This window comes from Coregonus lavaretus (genome assembly GCF_964263955.1).
Source record: "Coregonus lavaretus genome assembly, chromosome: 29".
NCBI lineage: Eukaryota > Metazoa > Chordata > Actinopteri > Salmoniformes > Salmonidae > Coregonus > Coregonus lavaretus.
Window position 1 is genome coordinate 14,526,007 of NC_140016.1, and position 26,933 is coordinate 14,552,939.

Genomic DNA, 26,933 nt, shown 5'->3' on the forward strand with positions numbered 1-26,933 from the left:
TCTCCCTGGATGATTGTAACTGCAAATCATTACCGACACAACAGATTATGTCTTTGTCACTACCTTACATGAGTTGGCTGTTGTAGTTTCTCTCTCTCAGAAACAAAATGCTTACAAAGCATTATGTTAGGGTAACCAATTGCATCAAAATGTCTATTTACCATGAAAATGCCATTTGGTTTAGCTGTTTCATACCATGTATAAAATCCTGACGTTGTGTTGAGAATGTGTTTAGCGCCATAGCTTCATTCTTAGAAAATATGTGTTGAACAACAATTTATGTGTAACAATTACTCAACAACATGTTGTGTCCGTTCCTCCAATGAATGTGTTAAACGTTGAAAACGTCCGTTCTTCTGTATCTCAAGTCCAAAACTGTCTGAGCTGGTCTATCTGGACTGCATATCTGACTAGCTTACATCTAATAAATAACTCGTTTGAGATGTTTCAAGAATGGTATTTTGCATGTACAAAATGTGTTTCATGTAAGAGTTTGGTATATGGAGCACTGTATTAATTGAATAAATGGCTATTGTTTTTCTACACGTCTTTCCCATTTACAGAATTGTAAAGTGGAATTAAGTGGAATATAACGCAATATCTGAAGAATAATAAACACATCGGCTGCGTTTACACAGACAGCCCAATTCTGATCTTTGTTTCACTAATTGGTATTTTGACCAATCAGATCAGCTCTGAAAAAGATCTGATGTGAAAATATCTGATGTGATTGGTCAAAAGACCAATTAGTGGAAAAATATTAGAATTTGGCTGCCTGTGTAGACGCATCCATCTTTTGACTCACTCGTGTCTAGTTCGGGTAAGATCTCAACTGCATACTCCCCACGTCCTCTCTCAAAACCCATTGGATGAGAAAGCCAGAGGTCCCGCCCCTCTGACCCTGTCCTCCAGTGGGCTTTGAGAAGGAGACGAGGAGCGATTGCAATTGAGATCTTCTCATGTTGTATTAGTTGTGTTAACAAATTATGTGTTAAATGTGCCAACACAATGATTGTGTTAAAAGTAACAATATGTGTTGTTCCTAACTAGACACAGGGATGTGTTAAAACAGTGGTTCCTAACCTTTTTAGGTTACTGTCCCACCAACTGCATTTTGCTCTACCTGGAGTACCCCTGAGGTACACCCTCATGTTCATTTTATCAGTCGGCCTATCAGAGGAGGCTGGTGGGAGGGCGGGCTCATTGTAATGGCTGGAGTAGAAATATTGGAACGGTATCTAACATATGGAAACCACATATTTGACTCTGTTCCATTTATTCCATTCCAGCCATTACAATGAGCCAGTCCTCCTATAGCTCCTCCCACCAGTTAGCACTAAGGCCTATGGTCTCATGAGTCTTCTCAAGTACCCCCTGTGGATTGGCCAAGTACACCCAGGAACCACTGTGTTAAAAAATAACACAACTTGTTGTTTTTAACACATCTGTTCTAAGAGTGTTGAACAGAAAAACAACCAACAACATTTCAAATGCACATGATGATACATCTATATTCCCTGATATGATTACAGTGTTGTGAATGCACGAGTTCCAATCTAAAATTTCATAACATGATATTGCTGTGTTGTTTTACACTATTACAACATTTTACATCTGTAGCTCAGCTGGTAGAGCACGGCACTTGTAACGCCAAGGTAGTGGGTTCGATCCCCGGGACCACCCATACACAAAAATGTATGCACGCATGACTGTAAGTCGCTTTGGATAAAAGCGTCTGCTAAATGGCATATTATATTATATTATTATTATTATTACATACCAACAAGGAACATCAACTTATAAAGCCACTGAGGAGTGTTTTCTGCCATTCACTACCGTGCATTCTAATTTCAGCGTGCACACGCTCCTTCGCGTTCTTCTTCAATTTAATGTGCATTCCGCCACCTACTGTGCGGGATGGAAACAGGATTCCAAAAATGGAACAAAATACCAAAACAACTACCAAATGACCAAAACAACAACAAAAAAACGAAACTAAATCAAACAGCTTTTCTTTTTAAAAAAAAAACATTAAAAAGATCTGATCCCTACACAGGCTCAAGGGGAACCTGGGAGGTCAGGTCTTCCAGCGCCAGTACCCTTTGTAAAATCCTTGAGTCCCAAAAACTTTTCTGCACAGCCACAATAATGTCCAGTTTCTTCGACTTCTTTGAGACTTGTACTGAACAGTTTATAACTGTGGTAATGAACGCAACAAAATCCACCTTTTTAACACACAGGGTATCTTATGTCTGGCAGCAAACATTTACTACAGGCTGTGGTGTATCCACTACCATCGATTCACTAGCATCACTTGTTTTCTCAATTCATTTAATCGCCTCCACGTAAGAGATTCGATTGACCGCTCTTACTTTTGCCACCTCAATTTGCTTCACCCTTACAGGGCACTCCAGGAACTTAGGATCATGATCCCCACCACAATTGCAACATCGTCGTCCTTCTACACACCGTTCGTCAGTATACGTACTCTGTTTACCACCACAAACCAATGCTGGCATTAAGATAGGGCCTCCTGTAGCTCAGTTGGTAGAGCATGGCGTTGGGTTGTGGGTTCAGTATGAAAAATGTATGCACTCACTAACTGTAAGTCGCTCTGTATAAGAGCGTCTGCTAAATGACTAAAATGTATGTGAGCTGTATAAGGCCATAACTAAACAGGAAAACGCTCATCCAGAGGCAGCGCTCCTAATGGCCGGGGACTTTAATGCAGGGAAACTTAAATCTGTTCTACCTAATTTCTACCAGCATGTTAAATGTGCAACCAGAGGAAAATAAACTCTAGACCACCTTTACTGCACGCATACAAAGCTCTCCCTCGCCCTCCATTTGGCAAATCTGACCATAACTCTATCCTCCTGATTCCTGCTTATAAGCAAAAACTAACGCAGGAAGCACCAGTGACTCGGTTAATAAAAAAGTGGTCAGATGACGCAGATGCTAAGCTACAGGTCTGTTTTGCTAGCACAGACTGGAACATGTTCCGGGATTCTTCAGATAGCATTGAGGAGTGCACCACATCAGTCACTGGCTTCATCAATAAGTGCATCGATGACGTCGTCCCCACAGTGACCGTACGTACATACCCCAACCAGAAGCCATGGATTACAGGCAACATCCGCACTGGGCATAAGGGTAGAGCTGCTGCTTTCAAGAACTGGGACTCTAACCTGGACGCTTATGAGAAATCCCGCTATGCTCTCCGACAAACCATCAAACAGGCAAAGAGTCAATACAGGACTAAGATTGAATCGTACTACACCGGCTCTGACGCTCGTCGGATGTGGCAGGGCTCGAAAACTATTACAGACTACAAAGGGAAGCACAGCCGCGAGCTGCCCAGTGACACAAGCCTACCAGACGAGCTAAACCACTTCTATGCTCGTTTCGAGGCAAGCAACACTGAAGCATGCATGAGAGCACCAGCTGTTCCGGATGACTACGTGATCATGCTCTCCGTAGCCGATGTGAGTACGACTTTTAAGCAGGTCAACATTCACAAGGCCGCAGGGCCAGACGGATTACCAGGACGTGTACTGGAACAAAATACCAAAACAACTACCAAACAACCAAAAAAAAAAAAAAAACGAAACTAAATCAAACAACTTTTCTTTAAAAAAAAAAACATTAAAAAGATCTGATCCCTACACAGGCTCAAGGGGAACCTGGGAGGTCAGGTCTTCCAGCGCCAGTACCCTTTGTAAAATCCTTGAGTCCCAAAAACTTTTCTGCACAGCCACAATAATGTCCGGTTTCTTCGACTTCTTTGAGACTTGTACTGAACAGTTTATAACTGTGGCAATGAACGCAACAAAATCCACCTTTTTAACACACAGGGTATCTTATGTCTGGCAGCAAACATTTACTACAGGCTGTGGTGTATCCACTACCATCGATTCACTAGCATCACTTGTTTTCTCAATTCATTTAATCGCCTCCGCGTAGGAGATTCGATTGACCGCTCTTACTTTTGCCACCTCAATTTCCTTCACCCTTACAGGGCACTCCAGGAACTTAGGATCATGATCCCCACCACAATTGCAACATCGTCGTCCTTCTACACACCGTTCGTCAGTATACGTACTCTGTTTACCACCATAAACCAATGCTGGCATTAAGATAGGGCCTCCTGTAGCTCAGTTGGTAGAGCATGGCGTTGGGTTGTGGGTTCAGTATGAAAAATGTATGCACTCACTAACTGTAAGTCGCTCTGGATAAGAGCGTCTGCTAAATGACTAAAATGTAAGATTGCACTCAATGAGCTGTATAAGGCCATAACTAAACAGGAAAACGCTCATCCAGAGGCAGCGCTCCTAATGGCCGGGGACTTTAATGCAGGGAAACTTAAATCCGTTCTACCTAATTTCTACCAGCATGTTAAATGTGCAACCAGAGGAAAAAAAACTCTAGACCACCTTTACTGCACGCATACAAAGCTCTCGCTCGCCCTCCATTTGGCAAATCTGACCATAACTCTATCCTCCTGATTCCTGCTTATAAGCAAAAACTAACGCAGGAAGCACCAGTGACTCGGTTAATAAAAAAGTGGTCAGATGATGCAGATGCTAAGCTACAGGTCTGTTTTGCTAGCACAGACTGGAACATGTTCCGGGATTCTTCAGATAGCATTGAGGAGTGCACCACATCAGTCACTGGCTTCATCAATAAGTGCATTGATGACGTCGTCCCCACAGTGACCGTACGTACATACCCCAACCAGAAGCCATGGATTACAGGCAACATCCGCACTGGGCTAAAGGGTAGAGCTGCCGCTTTCAAGAACCGGGACTCTAACCTGGACGCTTATAAGAAATCCCGCTATGCCCTCCGACGAACCATCAAACAGGCAAAGAGTCAATACAGGACTAAGATTGAATCGTACTACACCGGCTCTGATGCTCGTCGGATGTGGCAGGGCTTGAAAACTATTACAGACTACAAAGGGAAGCACAGCCGCGAGCTGCCCAGTGACACAAGCCTACCAGACGAGCTAAACCACTTCTATGCTCGTTTCGAGGCAAGCAACACTGAAGCATGCATGAGAGCACCAGCTGTTCCGGATGACTACGTGATCATGCTCTCCGTAGCCGATGTGAGTACGACTTTTAAGCAGGTCAACATTCACAAGGCCGCAGGGCCAGACGGATTACCAGGACGTGTACTCCGAGCATGTGCTGACCAACTGGCAAGTGTCTTCACTGACATTTTCAACATGTCCCTGACTGAGTCTGTAATACCAACATCTTTCAAGCAGACCACCATAGTCCCCGTGCCCAAGGACACTAAGATAACCTGCCTAAATGACTACCGACCCGTAGCACTGACGTCTGTAGCCATGAAGTGCTTTGAAAGGCTGGTCATGGCTCACATCAACACCATTATCCCAGAAACCCTAGACCCACTCCAATTTGCATACCCTCCCAACAGATCCACAGATGATGCAATCTCTATTGCACTCCACATTGCCCTTTCCCACCTGGACAAGAGGAACACCTACGTGAGAATGCTATTCATTGACTACTGGACCTATGGCAGTCTCTATGGGGGTGCCACAGGGTTCAATTCTTGGGCCGACACTTTTCTCCGTGTATATCAATGATGTCGCTCTTGCTGCTGGTGACTCTCAGATCCACCTCTACGCAGACGACACCATTTTGTATACATCTGGCCCTTCATTGGACACTGTGTTAACAAACCTCCAAACGAGCTTCAATGCCATACAACAATCCTTCAGTAGCCTTCAACTGCTCTTAAACACTAGTAAAACTAAATGCATGCTTTTCAATCGAACGCTGCTAGCACCCGCCCACCCGACTAGAATCACCACTCTCGACGGGTCTGACCTAGAGTATGTGGACAACTACAAATATCTAGGTGTCTGGTTAGACTGTAAACTCAACTTCCAGACTCACATAAAGAATCTCCAATCCAAAGTTAAATCTAGAATCGGCTTCCTATTTCGCAACAAAGCCTCCTTCACTCATGCTGCCAAACATGCCCTCGTAAAACTGACTATCCTACCGATCCTTGACTTCGGCGATGTCATTTACAAAATAGCCTCCAACACTCTACTCAGCAAATTGGATGTAGTCTATCACAGTGCCATCCGTTTTGTCTCCAAAGCCCCATACACTACCCACCACTGTGACCTGTACGCTCTTGTTGGCTGGTCCTCACTACATGTTCGTCGTCAAACCCACTGGCTCCAGGCCATCTATAAATCACTGCTAGGCAAATCCCCGCCTTATCTTAGCTCATTGGTCACCATAGCAGCACCCACCCGTAGTCTGCGCTCCAGCAGGTATATCTCTCTGGTCATTCCCAAAGCCAACACCTCCTTTGGCCGCCATTCCTTCCAGTTCTCTGCTGCCAATGACTGGAACGAATTGCAAAAATCTCTGAAGCTGGAGACTCTTATCTCCCTCACTAACTTTAAGCATCAGTTGTCAGAGCACCTTACCGATCCCTGCACCTGTACACAGCCCATCTGAAATTAGCCCACCCAACTACCTCATCCCTATATTGTTATTTATTTTGCTCTTTTGCACCCCAGTATCTCTATTTGCACATAATCTCTTGCACATCTAGCATTCCAGTGTTAATACTATTGTAATTATTCTGCACTATAGCCTATTTATTGCCTTACCTCCATAACTTGCTACATTTGCACACACTGTATATATATTTTCTGTTGTATTTCTGACTTTATGTTTTTTTTTTACCCCATATGTAACTCTGTGTTGTTTTTATTGCACTACTTTGATTTATCTTGGCCAGGTCGCAGTTGTAAATGAGAACCTGTTCTCAACTGGCTTACCTGGTTAAATAAAGGTGAAATAAATAAAATAAAATAAAATAAAAAACAGCTCAGCATTCAACACCATAGTGCCCTCAAAGCTCATCACTAAGCTAAGGATCCTGGGACTAAACACCTCCCTCTGCAACTGGATCCTGGACTTCCTGACGGGCCGCCCCCAGGTGGTAAGGGTAGGTAACAACACATCTGTCACGCTGATCCTCAACACGGGGGCCCCTCAGGGGTGCGTGCTCAGTCCCCTCCTGTACTCCCTGTTCACACATGACTGCATGGCCAGGCACGACTCCAACACCATCATTAAGTTTGCAGATGACACAACAGTGGTAGGCCTGATCACCGACAACGATGAGACAGCCTATAGGGAGGAGGTCAGATACCTGGCCGTGTGGTGCCAGGATAACAACCTCTCACTCAACGTGACCAAGACAAAGGAGATGATTGTGGACTACAGGAAAAAAAAGAGGACTGAGCACGCCCCTATTCTCATCGACGGGGCTGTAGTGGAACAGGTTGAGAGCTTCAAGTTCCTTGGTGTCCACATCACCAACGAACTGTCATGGTCCAAACACAGCAGTGTGTAGGAGGGAGGTTCCTAGGTGTGAGAAGTGTGCAGAAGGGCATGAGACAAAGGAATGTGTAGCATTGGGGAAAGTAGTGGTATGTGTTAATTGTAGGAGTGCCCACGAGGCTGGGGATCAGAAATGTCCCGTGCGAGAGAGACGGGTTGAGGTTTCCAGGGTTAGAGTAGTGCAGAAGTTGTCATATGCTGAGGCAGTGAAGAAAGTAGAGGAAGATGGGTCAAGGGGGAGGGATCCTGAGGGGAGTGGTGTGAGTAGTAGATCTGTACCAGTACAGAGGGATAGGCCAACAAGTGATATATGTTTCAGTAAGATTGAATTTTTAGCATTTATAGCAATGGTTATCAACTGTACTGCAGGGATGGAATGTAACTCGCAGAAAATTGAGGTTGTGGTGGCAGCTGCAGAGAGGTATTTGGGTGTGCGAGACTTGACATCAGAAGAGTTACAGGGTTTGTTAAGTGGTGGTGTCACATCCTTTCAGGTTGTAGGCCTGAGGTAGGACTAAATAGATGTAAATAGTGGAGTAGGGTGGTGTTATGTTATTCTTATTTTTGTATTTTTTTGTGAGTGTGGTGTTAGATGGTAGGGTATTTATTTTTATTTTATTTTTATTTTTATTCAAGCAAAGTGAGTTATACTCCAGTCTAGTAGGTGGCGGTAATGCAACATGTATTGGATGCCAACCGCCGTTAAACCTCATCGAAGAAGAAGAAGAAGAGGAGCTGAGTTGAGCCGAGCCGAGGTAGAGGCGAAGCGAGAGGTTTTACTCCGCCCAAAATCTGTCCCCGAAAATACGTTTTTTTTTTTTTGTATGGAGGTCAATGAGAGTGTCGAATTTGGTCAACAAAGAATGTAATTGCTCATTTGCTACGCGAGGCTTATTTGATCGAATATAAGTTTCCTAATAGTTAGGTTTTTACAAATGCAATTATATAAGTGGACACAAGTGGCATTTCGACAAAAGATGACATTATATCTGAATTGTGCCTATCATAGAGATAGATAGAGGACTCAACATGTATATAACCTGATGTATATAACCTGTTTTAGCATGGATATTGCTATTGAGGGTTTCCATCATTTTAAAGTAGTCAACTGGGTGGTGGTTCCCATGAGTTTGACGCAATCAGCCAATGAAGAAGAAATAAGAAAATTGACTACTTTAAAATTGAGACTGCCTCAATGGCGCTGGCCATGCTGTCACAGATGCTATAATGGCACAGACACAAATATGATTCCTCTACTTATCTCCATGGGCTGTTGTTCACACGTTTATTTGTCCTCATTGGCTAGAATGGTCCCACAAGATCTCGCCTCCCCCCATCTTTGAGGAAATGTATTTCCACTGTTAGAGTCGTCACTTGATCATCTTGTCAATATAATAGACAATCTTTGAGCTCAGAAATTAATCTCAGTCTCATATTCTATGTTTATCGGACCTCCCGGAGACAGACAGAGGGGCCCGGTCCAAGCCCTCAGACAAGGGTTGGTTCAGACAGAACCACCGGATAACTAAACAGTGTTTCAGAGCTTGCCACTGCCATAAACGGCTTTAAGTTACTTCCACGGGTGTCAGGTGGGGATGTTGCTAGCTAGCTGTCTGAGTGCATCTGTATTGAGCGATTGGAAGCTTCAAATAAGAGTCAACTTGCTTGCAAGCCAGCAGACGAGATTACTTGTATTGAATTTAGAAATAATCAAATGTACCTCACCCCTCCCATGAATTGTCACTACCTTGAAATGTGATTGCTACTTATCTAGCAAAGCATGCTACAAAGCTAACTTAGTAATTGGTAGTCATTGTTATTTGTGGTGGCCCGGTGCTGCTAACGACGATAAAGTTAATTACTTTGTTATTGATGTACATTGTCTCACTTTCGTTTGCATATGGATATATATCTTTATTTATTGTCTTAAAATGCTGTGTCATTAAAGAGGACGCATTGGTGGCTTTTTTGCTTCCAGTTTAGGCAGAAACACTAATGAACACAGTATCTTGCTAAATTAGCATTGGCTAGCTGTCTATTTTAATTGGCATGCTCAGCTACTAATTGGCTAATTTTATTGCTGCAGTGACCGCGATCTGAATATATAACGTTAAAACAATGAGTCCTCAATAGATAGCATGTAAAGTAACGTTAGCTAGCTAAGTAAAAATATTTTTGCATGGTGGCTAGCTTTGTAGTTAGCGTTTGACATATGACCATGTTAGTAGCTAGAAGTCAATTCTTGACAAATCGCTTGTCAGGCACGGGTCCCTAGTCTGTGAACTGTCATGTTTACTTATTACAACTTTTTTGTTCAAGAAATGCTTGGAATTGAGTATCTCTCACTTATGGTTCACAAAGTTCTCCCTCTTTATCCCAGAGTGACCTTTGTTTTGTTGTTTTTCTTCTCTTGCAGAAGGGTAATCAGTGAGTGTGTGTGCATGCCTGAATAACAGGGTCCAAGTGGGAGGGAGTGAGTTTGTTGCCTTCTCTGGGTGAATATCTCACTGCCCTGGACATGATGGGCCCGAGGTGAAAGTTCACAAAGACGCAGCTCGCTGGTGGGGGAGCTGCCAACTCTTACAGACTGGAAGAGCCCAAGGACTACATCAATGAGCTCTACCATGAGGTCCTCTGCCACATATTCCGGTCAGTGAAAGTCAAAGAGCAGAATTCAATTGGGGTGTCCCCCAAATGGCACCCTATTCCCTATACAGTGTTTCCCCTATATGCATTTAGCAGCAGCGCAACACCGCTGCTACATTGTGGCCGCCACTGCATTTTTTAAATAATGTAGATGTATGGCACAGGAAGACCCCATCCGCCGCCCCCCTGCAGGAAGGCCCCAGATGTTACAACTTTCAATTTCACCACAATGACCATGATACAAAGATGTTTAGAACTAACCCAAGAGCCTGTCATTTCCAATGAGAGCAAATTAATCATAGTGGGCAGAACAAGCAAAGAGGTGGGCAGAGCCATGCCCGAGCTAGGGTGATTCTATTGGTGGTTTCCAAGCATTTTATTTGCATATTTCCATTAAGGATTGCCTACTCTGTGAAGTGCGCAAAAACTCAATTCGCCCTTGCACTCCTAAACAACGCCATTTTTTGAAACTTTGGCAAAGGCTAGTTTACAAGTTTACAAAACGCAGTCCACTCTTGTTTGTTACAGATTCTAGTTTTGGAAACCGTAAACTGTATGGAGATTAAATGTTTCATCGATTAGAAAATTAGCAGAATGTCGGCCAAAATCCATCTTCTCCCACTGCCGTCCACTGGGCTTCCTCTCATTACCATATTTGGTAGTGAGTGGAAACGCTAACCGGATGCTTCACATTTATACATCCAGTGAAATATCTGGCTCATTGTTCTATCTGAGATGATAGGGTAGCTGTGAGTGTTTCCTCCCTTTTTTAAATGTATTTTTTAGGGCCTCCCGAGTGGCGCTGCGGTCTAAGGCAGTGCTAGAGACATCACTACAGACATTTACAGTGAGGGAAAAAATTGTATTTGATCCCCTGCTGATTTTGTACATTTGCCCACTGACAAAGACAAGATCAGTCTAGAATTGTAATGGTAGGTTTATTTGAACAGTGAGAGACAGAATAACAACAAAAAAATCCAGAAAAACACATGTCAGAAATGTTATAAATTGATTTGCATTTTAATGAGGGAAATAAGTATTTGACCCCTCTGCAAAACATGACTTAGTACTTGGTGGCAAAACCCTTGTTGGCAATCAGAGGTCAGACGTTTCTTGTAGTTGGCCACCAGGTTTGCACACATCTCAGGAGGGATTTTATTCCACTTCTCTTTGCAGATCTTCTCCAAGACATTAAGGTTTCGAGGCTGACGTTTGGCAACTCGAACCTTCAGATCCCTCCACAGATTTTCTATGGGATTAAGGTCTGGAGACTGGCTAGGCTACTCCAGGACCTTAATGTGCTTCTTCTTGAGCCACTCCTTTGTTGCCTTGGCCGTGTGTTTTGGGTCATTGTCATGCTGGAATACCCATCCACGACCCATTTTCAATGCCCTGGCTGAGGAAAGGAGGTTCTCACCCAAGATTTGACGGTACATGGCCCCGTCCATCGTCCCTTTGATGCGATGAAGTTGTCCTGTCCCGTTAGCAGAAAAACACCCCCAAAGCATAATGTTTCCACCTCCATGTTTGACAGTGGGGATGGTGTTCTTGGGGTCATAGGCAGCATTCCTCCTCCTCCAAACACGGAGAGTTGAGTTGATGCCAAAGAGCTCGATCTTGGTCTCATCTGACCACAATGCTTTCACCCAGTTCTCCTCTGAATCATTCAGATGTTCATTGGCAAACTTCAGACGGCCCTGTATATGTGCTTTCTTGAGCAGGGGGACCTTGCGGGTGCTGCAGGATTTCAGTCCTTCACAGTGTAGTATGTTACCAATTGTTTTCTTGGTGACTATGGTCCCAGCTGCCTTGAGATCATTGACAAGATCCTCCCGTGTAGTTCTGGGCTGATTCCTCACCGTTCTCATGATCATTGCAACTCCACGAGGTGAGATCTTGCATGGGGCCCCAGGCCGAGGGAGATTGACAGTTCTTTTGTGTTTCTTCCATTTGCGAATAATCGCACCAACTGTTGTCACCTTCTCACCAAGCTGCTTGGCGATGGTCTTGTAGCCCATTCCAGCCTTGTGTAGGTCTACAATCTTGTCCCTGACATCCTTGGAGAGCTCTTTGGTCTTGGCCATGGTGGAGAGTTTGGAATCTGATTGATTGATTGCATCTGTGGACAGGTGTCTTTTATACAGGTAACAAGCTGAGATTAGGAGCACTCCGTTTAAGAGCGTGCTCCTAATCTCAGCTCGCTACCTGTATAAAAGACACCTGGGAGCCTGAAATCGTTCAGATTGAGAGGTGGTCAAATACTTATTTCCTTCATTAAAATGCAAATCAATTTAACATTTGTGACATGTGTTTTTCTGGATTTTTTTGTTATTCTGTCTCTCACTGTTCAAATAAACCTACCATTAAAATTATAGACTGATCATTTCTTTGTCAGTGGGCAAACGTACAAAATCAGCAGGGGATCAAATACTTTTTTACATTTTAGTCATTTAGCAGACGCTCTTATCCAGAGCGACTTACAGTTAGTGAGTACATACATTTTTAAAAAATCATACTGGCCCCCCGTGGGAATCGAACCCACAACCCTGGCGTTGCAAGCGCCATGCTCTACCAACTGAGCTACACGGAGCAGACCCGGGTTCGATCCCAGGCTGTGTCACAACCGGCCTTGATCGGGAGTCCCATGGGGTGGCATACAATTGTCCCAGCGTCGTCCGGGTTAGGGGAGGGTTTGGCCAGGGGAGCTTTACTTGGCTCATCGTGTTCTAGCGACTCCTTGTTGCGGGCCTGGCGCCTGCAGGCTGACCTCGGTCATCAATTGAACGGTGTTTCCTCCGAGACATTGGTGCGGCTGGCTTCCGGGTTAAGCGGGCGGGTGTTAAGAAGCACGGTTTGGCGGGTCATGTTTCGGAGGATGCACTCGACCTTCGCCTCCCGAGCCCACTGTGGAGTTACATTTTAGTCATTTAGCAGACGCTCTTATCCAGAGCGACTTACAGTTTGTGAGTGCATACGTTTTCATTTTCAGTTGCAGTGATGAGACCCCCACCCCCACCCCAAAAAATGTATTTTTTGTTTAACCTTTATTTTGACAGTCATCCTGAGACCAAGATCTCTGTTTCATAGGAGCCCTGTAACTACAAACATATACACATCAGTGTTGCACAGTATACTGAAACTTCGGTACTGTTTTGATACTAGAACGTGAAAAACACTAATTTTTGTTGCTTTCGGTACTTGTCAAATGTGTCTCACGGATCAAGTATATCAGCGCAGCCGATGTCCCTCTTATAGCGCGAGCGCACCGTTCCTGCTCCACTTAGCCTGCACAGGGAGACTGGGCAGCATCATATTAGCTCCCCACTCATACTGCACATTTTACATTTTTTTTACATTTTAGTCATTTAGCAGACGCTCTTATCCAGAGCGACTTACAGTTAGTGAGTGCATAAATTTTTTCATACTGGTCCCCCGTGGGAATCGAACCCACAACCCTGGCGTTGCAAGCGCCATGCTCTACCAACTGAGCTACACAGAAGTTAACACACTTGAATAATGCAACACGGCATGTAGAAATGTTGAAACTGTTATTTACTGTTTGCAATGTTCATACAGGCTATTTCAAAGCTGATTGACACAAACTGTATTAATTCACTTAATCTGTCTCTCTCACCTCTCTCCCAAAGGTTATCTATTGCGTCAGCGAACTGAAAGTGTGTGTGTAGGGCTCTGACGGGCCGCCCCCCTCTTGCCTCATAAATGACCTTATTACTGGTTAGAGACAGCAAACACTTTTTTTTAAATAAGCTACTTCTATGCAAATGATGTTTATCAGTACAAAAAATAAGTCCCAAATGGAAGGGAAACAGATTTACATCTAAAATCAGCCAAAACAAGCTCAATAACTCAATGCATGCACACACTCCTATTGAATATGCATTCACCTGAATTGTGAATAGGCTACATCTTGATTTGCCCAGTTTATCAATAGAGATTTACCATTCAATTAAATTATTACCGTTAAGTAGTTAGATTGGTAAAGAAACTGTCATTAATTGTAGGATTGTATAATTTATTCATTAATGCATACATGGCTGTCTCTGAAAATTGTTGACGTAAATACATTCTAATGTAATGATATTGAACTCAGCTGTAGCTGAGTTCATCTGCCTGGATCAAGTGCCATTCTGTGACTTTGGCTAATATGCATTCTTTTTTTGGCGTGGTATTGTGATGGTATCGTGACACTAAACCTGGTATTGAAGTAGAAATTCTGGTATCGTCACAACACTACAAAACACAATCATAGAAAACAAACACCTCAGTAAGAAGGTCAATTAGCCGCCTGAATTGCCCTAGAGGCACCAAAATATAAAATTTAAGAGAGTTTTTAAGATTATTCCACAAGTAAGGTGCACATTTAAAAAATAAATAAAAAAGCAGATTTACCTAACTCAGTGGAGATCGAAGGGATCTCCAGAGTTAGCCGTCCCTGAGACTGGGTCTGGTAGCTCGTACGTCTGTAGGTTAACAATGAAGTAAGGTATGGTGGAGGTTTGTGTAAGAGGGCTTTATAAACAAAAATATATAAACAAAAATAGTGCAATGCATCGATCTATGAGACTTCAGAGCGGGCCAACCGACTTTCTGATACAGAATGCAGTGATGTGTAAGGAACCTATCACCCGTAATAAAGCGTAGTGCACTATGATAAACTGTGACCAATGGCTTCAATACAGTGGCAGCTGCATTCATATAGACGATATCCACATAGTCTATAACCAGTATGAATGTAAACTGAATTATTAGTTTTCTGCTGTTTAATGAAAGGCATCAGTGGAGGCTGCTGAGGGGAGGACAGCTCATAATAATGGCAGGAACGGAGTGAATGGAATGGCATCAAACCATGTGTTTGTTGTATTTGATACTATTCCACATAATCCGCTCCAGTCATTAACACGAGCCCGTCCTCCCCAATTAAGGTGCCACCACTAAAATATTGTGGTGGTGTTATGGGGAATCCAGGGTACAGTTAAGTGTCCTTTCGACCTCTCCAAAGTGTCCGGATGTGGTAATTGCACTGTTTTTGCACACTGTATGTTCACTATAAAAACGAAATTTCTACAACACCAACCTCCCTCAAACATTGCGGTGGTGTCGGGGGACATACAAGGGATAAGCAGGCAACATCATATTTTTGATGCGGAAAGATATAGTCACTTGGTGGACATTCGATGTTGCCATTAAGTCATACATCATCAGATAACATTGGCAATAGGCTAGATTTGTTCCTACCAACCTAAGGATTAATTTGATACCCCCCCATGTAGCTATAGCTCAAACACAGACCAGATTTAAGCTTACCTTGTAAGATGTTTGGTGAAAACGTTGTGTGAAATAAACATTTTGACTCTCAGGGCTGGTGATCATTAACGGTAGGTCACAGGCAGACAAATAAGACCCCCTCAGGATCTGTGGAGTCCCGGCTTTCTGTGTGTATGAACGTGTTTATTTTGTTTATGCTTCACAATGCTAGATAAACATGATGAATGGGGAGATTTAGCGAGTGCTTTGGGTTTTCCTCTAGATTTCATGAGGTTGGAATCCAGCCTTCCCTAACCAAAGATGGGGTGTTCTCTGCACTGAAGATGGCTGAACTGGACTTCCCCCAGTTTGAGACTTTGCACCTCGGAAACGTTGATGAGTTCCTATTGCAGTGTGAGTCAGTCAAGGTCAAAGATGTTAGAATGTATAGTTACTATTGCTGAGCGATTAGTGCTTTTTGAGGTCGGTTTCTATTTGATAAAAAAAATATATATATATCACGATTTAGGTTTTGATTATTTTTTTAAACATTAAATGCACTGTGCATTATGTGGGTTGAATGCTGTAACAACACAGAATAACACAAATAATAAAAGTCCCATGATGGTGGTGACTGCCCATGACTGCTTATCACGTATAAACCATCAGTTATTCACATTGCTCCTTTAAAGTAAAGTAATCAGCAGTTGCTACTTTCATTTTCTGACTTATAAATAAATATTATATACCCATTGATTCTTGAAGTATATAACTATAAATGCCTCATGAGCTTAGTTCAACTGTCATACCTCATCAGAACCCAAAATATAAGCTTGTTTTACTCCAATGTTTGTAAACAAAGAAAATGTAAACAAACACTATATAGCCTCAACATGGTTAAAACTATAGTTTTGATATCATGGATGGTCAGTCCTTGCTTCCTTAGCTCTGTCTTTGACTGAGAGGTTACATTTCTCCAGCCCCATCCCTCAGCTGTTTACCAAAACAGGGGCGGGGAAGTTTGTTGTTTTTACTGCTGATTGTCCGCTTTAATAAAATATTTCAGTTGTGTGTATTACATTTGTTTTATTTGATGACTCTATTATTTCATTCCAAGTCATCATCTCATCTCTATAGAGCTGCTGCCTATGCTGTCTGACAAAATCACTATTTTAGTATTTCTTCAAAGTAAATAAGGCATATATTTATGACTGCTGAATACCAACTATCAATCACTTAGAAGTCTTAGATCATGTATTTTCAGGTAGAGATGCCTCACGAAGCAACTGCTCTCTATGTATCCCCTCTTGTTCGTGCATTCTTCTGTCTCTAGCGTAGCAGGCGTAAAAGAAACACAGACCTCGACAAGTAGCCGCACAATGGATTATGGTCATTGTAGTTAATTATCATGTTTTCTGCGTTAAACTATTGTTAAACTACAACTCCCTATTACCTCGCACAGTATGGGCATGATCTGATTTATCTCTAGAGAAACCCCTACAACTGTACCCCATAATCTACTTGCTGAAACTCTGAATAAAGTAACAAAAATATGTGAGGAGGATGATGCTCCAAAATAGAACCACCTTTAACAGTAGGCTATGGTTATGCTATGACATACGATGTATTGATTGATGTGTTCTCCTGGTCAGGTAAAATGAGTCACTGAGCTAGTGAAGTATGGCCTGGCTGATGTCATTGAGAACCCAGGGGTCATCACAGACATCAGGATGAAGGCTGTCAACGAGGTGTTCTCCTCCATCAAGTACCTGGTCATATACAACTGACCCCACCTCCATAACCCACAGAACTGGATTACAGGTATGGACCAAATCATCTGTTTCTAGGACCTTTTTTTAGGACCTTTTGCCTAAAGCAGTATGCTTTATTAGCATTGATGTAACATATCATGTATAGTTTAACTTCAGTAACTAGGGCTGGTTCATGAACATTGAGAGCTTAGTGGACACTGAGGTAGCTGCGTTTTTGTGTGTTGTGTCATCAGACCACTCGCGGTGGAGTCGCCTGGTGGACCTGACTCTGGTGCGTTGCCATGCCATCAAGCTGGAGTCGTTCAGCCAGTTCATTGAGCTGCTTCCCAGCCTGGAGTTCATCTCCCTGGACCAGATGTTCAGAGAACCACCCAAGGTTAGTCCACGGCCAAGCCTGGAGTTTATCTCCCTGGTCCTGGTCCCAGTCAGCCTGCTGAGTAGGAAGAACCCCCTGGTTCTGGTCCCAGTCAGCCTGCTGAGATGGAAGAACCCCCTGGTCCTGGTCCCAGTCAGCCTGCTGAGTAGGAAGAACCCCCTGGTCCTGGTCCCAGTCAGCCTGCTGAGTAGGAAGAACCTCCTGGTCCCAGTCAGCCTGCTGAGGAGGAAGAACCTCCTGGTCCCAGTCAGCCTGCTGAGTAGGAAGAACCCCCTGGTCCCAGTCAGCCTGCTGAGGAGGAAGAACCTCCTGGTCCCAGTCAGCCTGCTGAGGAGGAAGAACCTCCTGGTCCTGGTACCAGTCAGCCTGCTGAGGAGGAAGAACCTCCTGGTCCCAGTCAGCCTGCTGAGGAGGAAGAACCCCCTGGTCCTGGTCCCAGTCAGCCTGCTGAGTAGGAAGAACCCCCTGGTCCTGGTCCCAGTCAGCCTGCTGAGTAGGAAGAACCCCCTGGTCCTGGTCCCAGTCAGCCTGTTGGGATGGAAGAACCCCCTGGTCCTGGTCCCAGTCAGCCTGCTGAGGAGGAAGAACCCCCTGGGCCTAGTCAGCCTGCCAACCCTCGGCCTGACGGGGAACAAGAAGGTCTGGACAGAACTAACTCCATAACAGAAAAGGGACTTTTCTCATTTTTATGTCTCTCTATTCTTTCTTTCTTTCTTTCTTTCTTTCTTTCTTTCTTTCTTTCTTTCTTTCTTTCTTTCTTTCTTTCTTTCTTTCTTTCTTTCTTTCTTTCTTTCTTTCTTTCTTTCTTTCTTTCTTTCTTTCTTTCTTTCTTTCTTTCCCCCGTAGGTCCCAGTGGTGTTCAGTGTGTGGTGAAGAAGCCTCCAGTGGTGATGTCTGACTCGGATAGTGGAGAGGGCCCTGCCAGACCCCAGGCTCCTGTCCGGCCCCAGCAGCAACACACCACCTATCCTCCTGAACCACCACAGCCCACTGGCAAGACTGCCACTGCTAAGGAGACAGCCACACACGGTAGTGAGTATAGCTGTTGTGGTGACCGTATCACCGGAAAACCGTCAGTCATGACCGCATTAAAATCCCACGTGACCGTTGGGTCATGGTAATCTCCCCTTAAGCACTCTGGACATGCGTTGGTAGTATGCTTACCCAACTCGCTAACGACCGTCAGGTCACTAATGGCCTGGTATGCCGTGCTCTATTGGCCCTCTAACCACTCTGACATCAATGCAAACGCAATCGAAAATCACATCAAACACATCATCAAAACAGTATCATGCTTTTAAAACTCACCATTAGGCTACATTTTTCGACCTCACTGTGATGATCAATTTGAAGAAAGAAGTTCAACAACAGGTTGAAACTGAGGGGAAAACATGGTTGGTTTGGATGTTTTAAAGCCAAACTCAACGAAATGGACAGCGCCTTTCAAAGATGATGATTATTTCAAAGCGTTTAAGATATTGCATGTATAACACTCATACGCATACTAGAGCTTATGCATATGCGTAGGCCTATACACTCACCGGACAGTTTATTAGGTACACCCATCTAATACCGGGTCGAACCCCCCTTTGCCGCCATAACAGCCTGAATTCTTCAGGGCGTGGATTCTACAAGGTGTCGGAAATGTTCGTTGCTCAATTGGTATCAAGGGACCTAATGGTGTGCCAAGAACACCTTCCCTACACCACCGCCACCAGCCTGCACCAGGCAGGATGGGTCCATGGACTCGTGCTTCTGACGCCAAATCCTGACTGCCAACAGCATGACTCAACAGGAACTGGGATTCGTCGGACCAGGTGATGTTTTCCCACTCCTCAATTGTACAGTGTTGGTGATGGCGTGCCCACTGGAGCCGCTTCTTCTTGTTTTTAGCTGATAGGAGTGGAACCCGGTGTGGTCGTCTGCTGCAATAGCCCATCCGTGACAAGGACCGATGAGATGCCATTCTGCACACCACTGCCATTTTTGGTCTGTTTGTGGGCCGCCTGTTAGCTTGCACGATTCTTGCCATTCTCCTAACACCTCTCAATGAGCTGTTTTCGCCCACAGGACTGCCGCTGACTGGATGGTTTTTGTTTGTCGCACCATTGTCGGTAAACCCTAGACGCTGTCGTGCGTGAAAAGCGTGGGCGGCCGTTTCTGAGATACTGGCATCAACGATAATGCCACGCTCAAAGGCAGGGGAGGTGGGAGACGAGGGGACGGTCAGGACTCGCTGCTCCTGCAGTAGGGCTCGCCCCGGCCCAGAGGGACGGACTCGAGGTGGGCCTAACCACCCAGCCTCTGGAGGGTCAGGAGGAGGGGACAGGACCCCAGAGAGGAGGCAGGATCTGGGGGAGAGAGCAGGAGCAGAGGGGCTGGAGGCCGGGGACCCTGTTGGGGTATGGCTGAGGGGCATGGTGGTGAGAAGACGTCTGGCCAGAGCTCCAGGGAGGTCAACGGCGCAGAGCTCCAGCCCAGGGGGTTAAGGGACGGCTTCCCCAGTAGACCTGTCACCCGCGCCCGCAGCAGACTGTCATCTGTACCCCTGGTGTCTGAGTCCGGTAAGACTGGAGATAAGAGATCACTCTCTGTCAGAGCATGGAACACTTGTAACACTAATCAGTTGAAATCCATGTCATCAAATTGTATTCAATATTGTAAGCCGAATAAACGTTGATGTAGTTGAGTGTGTGTGTGTGTCTTTAATAGTGCAGGAGGAAGCCTGTGGAAAATGTGAGTTCCTCATAGAGCTTCTGTTGTTTTTTCTCATGCAGAGCTGTCCAAGCCCAAGCCTCGGGTCACGGTGAATAGGAAACGCACAGCAGACAAGTCCACAAGCACCAGCGACACGGTCACTGAGGACGATCATGTACAGGTAGGGACTCTACACCTAGTGGGATGAGTCTGTAGCTTGCGTCCCAATTGGCACCCTATTTCCTATGTAGTGCACTACTTGAGCAAAGCAGCATAGAACTTCATGGTCAAATGAAGGACATGAACTCCTAACTGCAGCACCCCGTGACACAATCCCTTCCAATGCCATCCAGGTGCTGACGCTGAAATCCAAAAACCTGGTGGGAATCACCCTCACTAACTGTGGCATCACTGACCTGGTGCTGAAGGACTGCCCCAAGATGATGTTTGTTCATGGTAGGTTTCCCTTCTATGTATAATCAGGGCTTGATAAGGAACGGAATTAGTGGGCCATTCTCTCATACTAATGTTGACTCCCAAATGACACCCTACTTTTGAAAAGTAGTGCACTATATAGAGAATAGGGTGCCATTTGGGATGCATGTGGGCCCTGGTCAAAAGTAGTGCCCTACAGTGAGGGAAAAAAGTATTTGATCCCCTGCTGATTTTGTACGTTTGCCCACTGACAAAGACATGATCAGTCTATCATTTTAATGGTCGGTTTATTTGAACAGTGAGAGACAGAATAACAACAACAAAATCCAGAAAAACACATGTCAAAAATTTAAGAAAATGATTTGCATTTTAATGAGAGAAATACGTATTTGACCCCCTCTCAATCAGAAGGATTTCTGGCTCCTAGGTGTCTTTTATACAGGTAACGAGCTGAGATTATGAGCACAATCTTAAAGGGAGTGCTCCTAATCTCAGTTTGTTACCTGTATAAAAGACACCTGTCCACAGAAGCAATCAATCAATCAGATTCCAAACTCTCCACCATGGCCAAGACCAAAGAGCTCTCCAAGGATGTCAGGGACAAGATAGTAGATCTACACAAGGCTGGAATGGGCTACAAGACCATCGCCAAGCAGCTTGGTGAGAAGGTGACAACAGTTGGTGCGATTATTCGCAAATGGAAGAAACACAAAATAACTGTCAATCTCCCTCGGCCTGGGGCTCCATGCAAGATCTCACCTCGTGGAATTGCAATGATCATGAGAACAGTGAGGAATCAGCCCAGAACTACACGGGAGGATCTTGTCAATTATCTCAAGGCAGCTGGGACCATAGTCACCAAGAAAACAATTGGTAACACACTACGCCGTGAAGGACTGAAATCCTGCAGTGCCCGCAAGGTCCCCCTGCTCAAGAAAGCACATATACAGGCCCGTCTGAAGTTTGCCAATGAACATCTGAATGATTCAGAGGAGAACTGGGTGAAAGTGTTGTGGTCAGATGAGACCAAAATCGAGCTCTTTGCCATCAACTCAACTCGCCGTGTTTGAAGGAGGAGGAATGCTGCCTATGACCCCAAGAACACCATCCCCACCGTCAAACATGGAGGTGGAAACATTATGCTTTGGGGGTGTTTTTCTTGTAAGGGGACAGGACAACTTCACCGCATCAAAGGGACGATGGACGGGGCCATGTACCGTCAAATCTTGGGTGAAAACCTCCTTCCCTCAGCCAGGGCATTGAAAATGGGTCGTGGATGGGTATTCCAGCATGGCAATGACCCAAAACACACGGCCAAGGCAACAAAGGAGTGGCTCAAGAAGAAGCATATTAAGGTCCTGGAGTGGCCTAGCCAGTCTCCAGACATTAATCCCATAGAAAATCTGTGGAGGGAGCTGAAGGTTCGAGTTGCCAAACGTCAGCCTCGAAACCTTAATGACGTGGAGAAGATCTGCAAAGAGGAGTGGGACAAAATCCCTCCTGAGATGTGTGCAAACCTGGTGGCCAACTACAAGAAACGTCTGACCTCTGTGATTGCCATCAAGGGTTTTGCCACCAAGTACTAAGTCATGTTTTGCAGAGGGGTCAAATACTTATTTCCCTCATTAAAATGCAAATCAATTTAGCATTTTAATTTTAATTTTTGACATGCATTTTTCTGGATTTTTTTGTTGTTATTCTGTCTCTCACTGTTCAAATAAACCTACCATTAAAATTATAGACTGATCATGTCTTTGTCAGTGGGCAAACTTACAAAATCAGCAGGGGATCAAATACTTTTTTCCCTCACTGTATATAGGGAGTAGGGTGCCATTTGTGATGAACATTAACCCTCTGCTGTCGCCCGCTGTGTGTCCCTCTAGCCACGCGCTGAAGCATCTGAAGGTGGAAAGTGCTCCCATAGTGAACCGTTTCAACTACGCCCAGTATAAGAAGCTGGACATGGAGCAAGTCCTGGATCAGATCCTCTGCATGCCCCCTGAGAGGAACCGCATCATCTACATGCGCCCCATGCAGCAGGTCAGGACCACTGTCTGGAACTCCGTCTGAAACCTTGTATAGTCCATAGCTCCCAACTAATAAAATTGGATTGTAACCTATGTCAAATATGTGTATAATCTCAATTAAATCTGTCTGCACATTAAACATGATTTGCAGAGGAAATGTGACCAGGGTTTCTCCATAAAGCACATTGTCCCCTTTGTGCATGATATGGTTTGTAAACCTAGTCTTACTCTGACCATCTCCTTGTCCCCTGTCCTAGATTGACTCTCTGGCCCTGGACAGGAAGCTGTTCCGTGGGCCGTACCCCTACCACATCGCCATCATACATGAGTTCAGCAACCCCCCCAACGTCAGGAACAAGGTCAGAGTATGCAGCTGGATGGACACCATCGCCAACATCAGCCAGTGTGTCACACATACTGCTATCTAGTAACATTACTTTCATCTGAAAGATCCTCTGTTAAATAGACGTACACTACATGACTAAAAGTATGTGGACTCCTGCTCGTCGAACATCTCATTCCAAAATCATGGGCATTAATATGGAGTTGGTCCCCCCTTTGCTGCTATAACAACCTCCACTCTTCTGGGAAGGCTTTCCACTAGATGTTGGAACATTGCTGCGGGGACTTGCTTCCATTCAGCCACAAGTATTAGTGAGGTTGGGCACTGATTTTGGGCGATTAGGCCTGGCTCGCAGTTGGCGTTCCAATTCATCCCAAAGGTGTTCGATGGGGTTGAGGTCAGGGCTCTGTGCAGGCCAGTCACGTTCTTCCACACCGATCTCAACAAACCATTTCTGTATAGACCTCGCTTTGTGCACGGGGGTATTGTCATGCTGAAACAGGCACAGGCCTTCCCCAAACTGTTGCCAGAAAGTTGGAAGCACCGAATCGTCTAGAATGTCATTGTATGCTGTAGCGTTAAGATTTCCCTTCACTGGAACTACGGGGCCTAGCCAAACCATGGAAAAACAGCCCTAGACCATTATTCCTCCTCCACCAAACTGTAGAGTTGGCACTATGAATTTCCTCTTCACAATAACAGCACTTACAGTTGACCAGGGAAGCTCTTCCTGACTTGTTTGTCTATGGAGATTGCATGGCTGTGTGCTCGATTTTATACACCTGTCAGCAACGGCTGTGTCTGAAATAGCTGAATCCACAAATGTTTTTATTGGAACCTGTTCTGAGAAAAAAAAAGTGATGGTTTATATGGTTCTGTTCCTTTTTTAACCTCTGAAATCATTTTTTTTTTTTTTTTTTTACATTTAGCTCGACATTGAAGACATTGAATGTGTAGAGCAGCTTGCTATGGAGCGGGCAAGCTATGTGCATTTTGTGTAGGGTGCGACATGCGACTGATTTTTATTTATTTATTTATTTTCACCTTTATTTAACCAGGTAAGCCAGTTGAGAACAAGTTCTCATTTACAACTGCGACCTGGCCAAGATAAAGCAAAGCAGTGCGATAAAAACAACAACACAGAGTTACATATGGGGTAAACAAAGCATAAAGTCAAAAATACAACAGAAAATATATATACAGTGTGCGAATGTAGTAAGTTATGGAGGTAAGGCAATAAATAGGCCATAGTGCATAGTGTGTGTCCAAAGCAGCATCAGAATAAAAATAAAAACACATATTTTTTAAATTAATAAATCCAATGTGACGTGTCATAACTAGAGTATACTTAACTAGCATTGAAAAAGTGAATCCATTGTTCTCTAATAAAAAATACATCTACCTAATTTCTGAATCACGCCTGTAATGTCAGTAGCTACAGTAGACTATGCTTCGGGGGGAGGGCAGTTAGCCTACACAAACACACTGGCAAAGATTTTCAGCAGGCAGGCAGTCAATGGAATAACGTTTCTGAGTGACCATGAGTGCCTTGCATAGCCACTTTGTAGCGTTTTTTTGTGGGACTAGAAAGAAATGCCCAGAACGTCAAATCACTTTTCACTACTTTTCACTATTAACTGGTTCCCATGCTTTTAAAATAATGGTTATGTTCCGGAACAGTATAGATAACTTTCGTTCTCGGTTCTGGTTCTGTTCCCAATTTTTTTTTTGTTATTTCCCGGTTTTCTGTTCTGTTGCCTGAACTGGTTCCAACCCCTGATATTTAGTGGGTTGCTGCCCGTCTGTTTCCTCCAGTAGATGGCCGTCTTTATCATGGCCCTGGTGTCATTATAACTACAGCCAGCAGGTGGCGCTGCTGATTCCCTTCTGACCTCAATCAGCCATATTGTACTGTACTGTTGACATGGTGGTCAAGAACCAGTGCCCAGTTCCTTCCTTCCTCCATCTAAAAACCCAACATAAACAACCACTTTCATTTAATCAACAGGGAGCTCATCAAGTATGAGTTTTACCCGGAAGCCACGCGGACGGAAGAGGATGTCAAGAAGTATCCCAACTACCCCTGGGGCCGAGACATCTTTACCTTGGAGGGTGAGATGGAGGAAGTCCTGTTCAGCCCTCTGAGACTGAGATTGGGTCTCTTCACAGCAGAGCTGCGTCCTCCCGTAGAGTCACGATGCTGCGTCCTCCGTAGAGTCACGATGCTGCGTCCTCCTGTAGAATCACGATGCTGCGTCCTCCGTAGAGTCACGATGCTGCGTCCTCCCGTAGAGTCACGATGCTGCGTCCTCCCGTAGAGTCACGATGCTGCGTCCTCCCGTAGAGTCACGATGCTGCGTCCTCCCGTAGAGTCACGATGCTACGTCCTCCCGTAGCGTCACGATGCTGCGTCCTCCCGTAGCGTCACGATGCTGCGTCCTCCCGTAGCGTCACGATGCTGCGTCCTCCGTAGAGTCACGATGCTGCGTCCTCCCGTAGAGGCACGATGCTGCGTCCTCCCGTAGCGTCACGATGCTGCGTCCTCCCGTAGCGTCACGATGCTGCGTCCTCCCGTAGCGTCACGATGCTGCGTCCTCCCGTAGCGTCACGATGCTGCGTCCTCCCGTAGCGTCACGATGCTGCGTCCTCCCGTAGCGTCACGATGCTGCGTCCTCCCGTAGCGTCACGATGCTGCGTCCTCCCGTAGCGTCACGATGCTGCGTCCTCCCGTAGAGCCACGATACTGCGTCCTCCCGTAGCGTCACGATGCTGCGTCCTCCCGTAGCGTCACGATGCTGCGTCCTCCCGTAGCGTCACGATGCTGCGTCCTCCCGTAGCGTCACGATGCTGCGTCCTCCCGTAGCGTCACGATGCTGCGTCCTCCCGTAGCGTCACGATGCTGCGTCCTCCCGTAGCGTCACGATGCTGCGTCCTCCCGTAGAGTCACGATGCTGCGTCCTCCCGTAGCGTCATGATGCTGCGTCCTCCCGTAGCGTCACGATGCTGCGTCCTCCCGTAGCGTCACGATGCTGCGTCCTCCCGTAGCGTCACGATGCTGCGTCCTCAAGTAGAGTCACGATGCTGTCCTCCCGTAGCGTCACGATGCTGCGTCCTCCCGTAGCGTCACGATGCTGCGTCCTCCCGTAGCGTCACGATGCTGCGTCCTCCCGTAGAGCCACGATGCTGCGTCCTCCCGTAGAGCCACGATGCTGCGTAGTGGGATTTTCCAAGCTCCATTTATTGTACCCTCTAGTTTTCATGATGCAAGTCCTACATTGTTTCATCAGTTTTTCTCAATAGTTCATTCACTTGTCCCCTTGGTGTGGCAGCTGCTGCTCTGCCCTGTTCTGATGTATCCTGTCTCTCTCTCGCTCTCTCGCTCTGTCTCTCTTGCTCTGTCTCTCTCGCTCTCTGAGTCTCTGTCTGTCTCTGTCTCCTCTCTCTGTGTTTCTCTCTGTCTCTGTTCTGTCTGTAGGAGTGGTAGATGAAGTCCCCTACTCCATGATCACAGACTTCCCCTGGCTCCGTACCCTACGTACAGCTGACCACAACAGTTACGCACGCTACGACTTTGAGGATGATGAGAGCGGTGAGTGACCGTCACTATGTCCACTAGTCTACATGTTCATCATTTTCATGCGATGTCCAAACTCTCGATCAGCGATGTTATTTTTCTAAGGTTTTGAAATCCCTTTTTGTGTTTCGGAGAGATTTCCACTGCCATGGAGGAATATCATTGTTCGAGAGTTTGGTGTTCTCACCTCCTACCTCTGGTGCTGACAGACACAAGCTTTAGAGAAGCACCCTCAAGCTAGACGCTAGAAGTGCCCTTAGATTTGTTGTAAAGAACATTTAGCTTTTGTTTAGTTTTTTCAAATAAGTTTTTCCTGTTTTAATATTTTTCTTCACCTCTGTTCCTGAGGTCTGTCGTTTGGTGGGGGTGGGGGTAGGTTGGTGTGGAGTGCATTA

General features: G+C 45.2%; 1 pseudogene across 1 annotated transcript; it reads left to right on the top strand.

Moving 5' to 3' along the window:
* Window positions 1-1,353: 1,353 nt before the first annotated feature.
* Window positions 1,354-25,698, top strand: LOC311105030 (F-box only protein 38-like; annotated as a pseudogene). Its single transcript, XR_014615827.1, has 12 exons — window positions 1,354-1,389; window positions 9,943-10,052; window positions 15,598-15,728; window positions 16,967-17,135; window positions 17,320-18,111; window positions 18,309-18,568; window positions 19,607-20,026; window positions 20,240-20,340; window positions 20,513-20,615; window positions 21,193-21,202; window positions 22,478-22,634; window positions 22,879-25,698. The product of XR_014615827.1 is annotated as an F-box only protein 38-like (transcript).
* The last annotated feature ends 1,235 nt before the right edge of the window (window positions 25,699-26,933 follow it).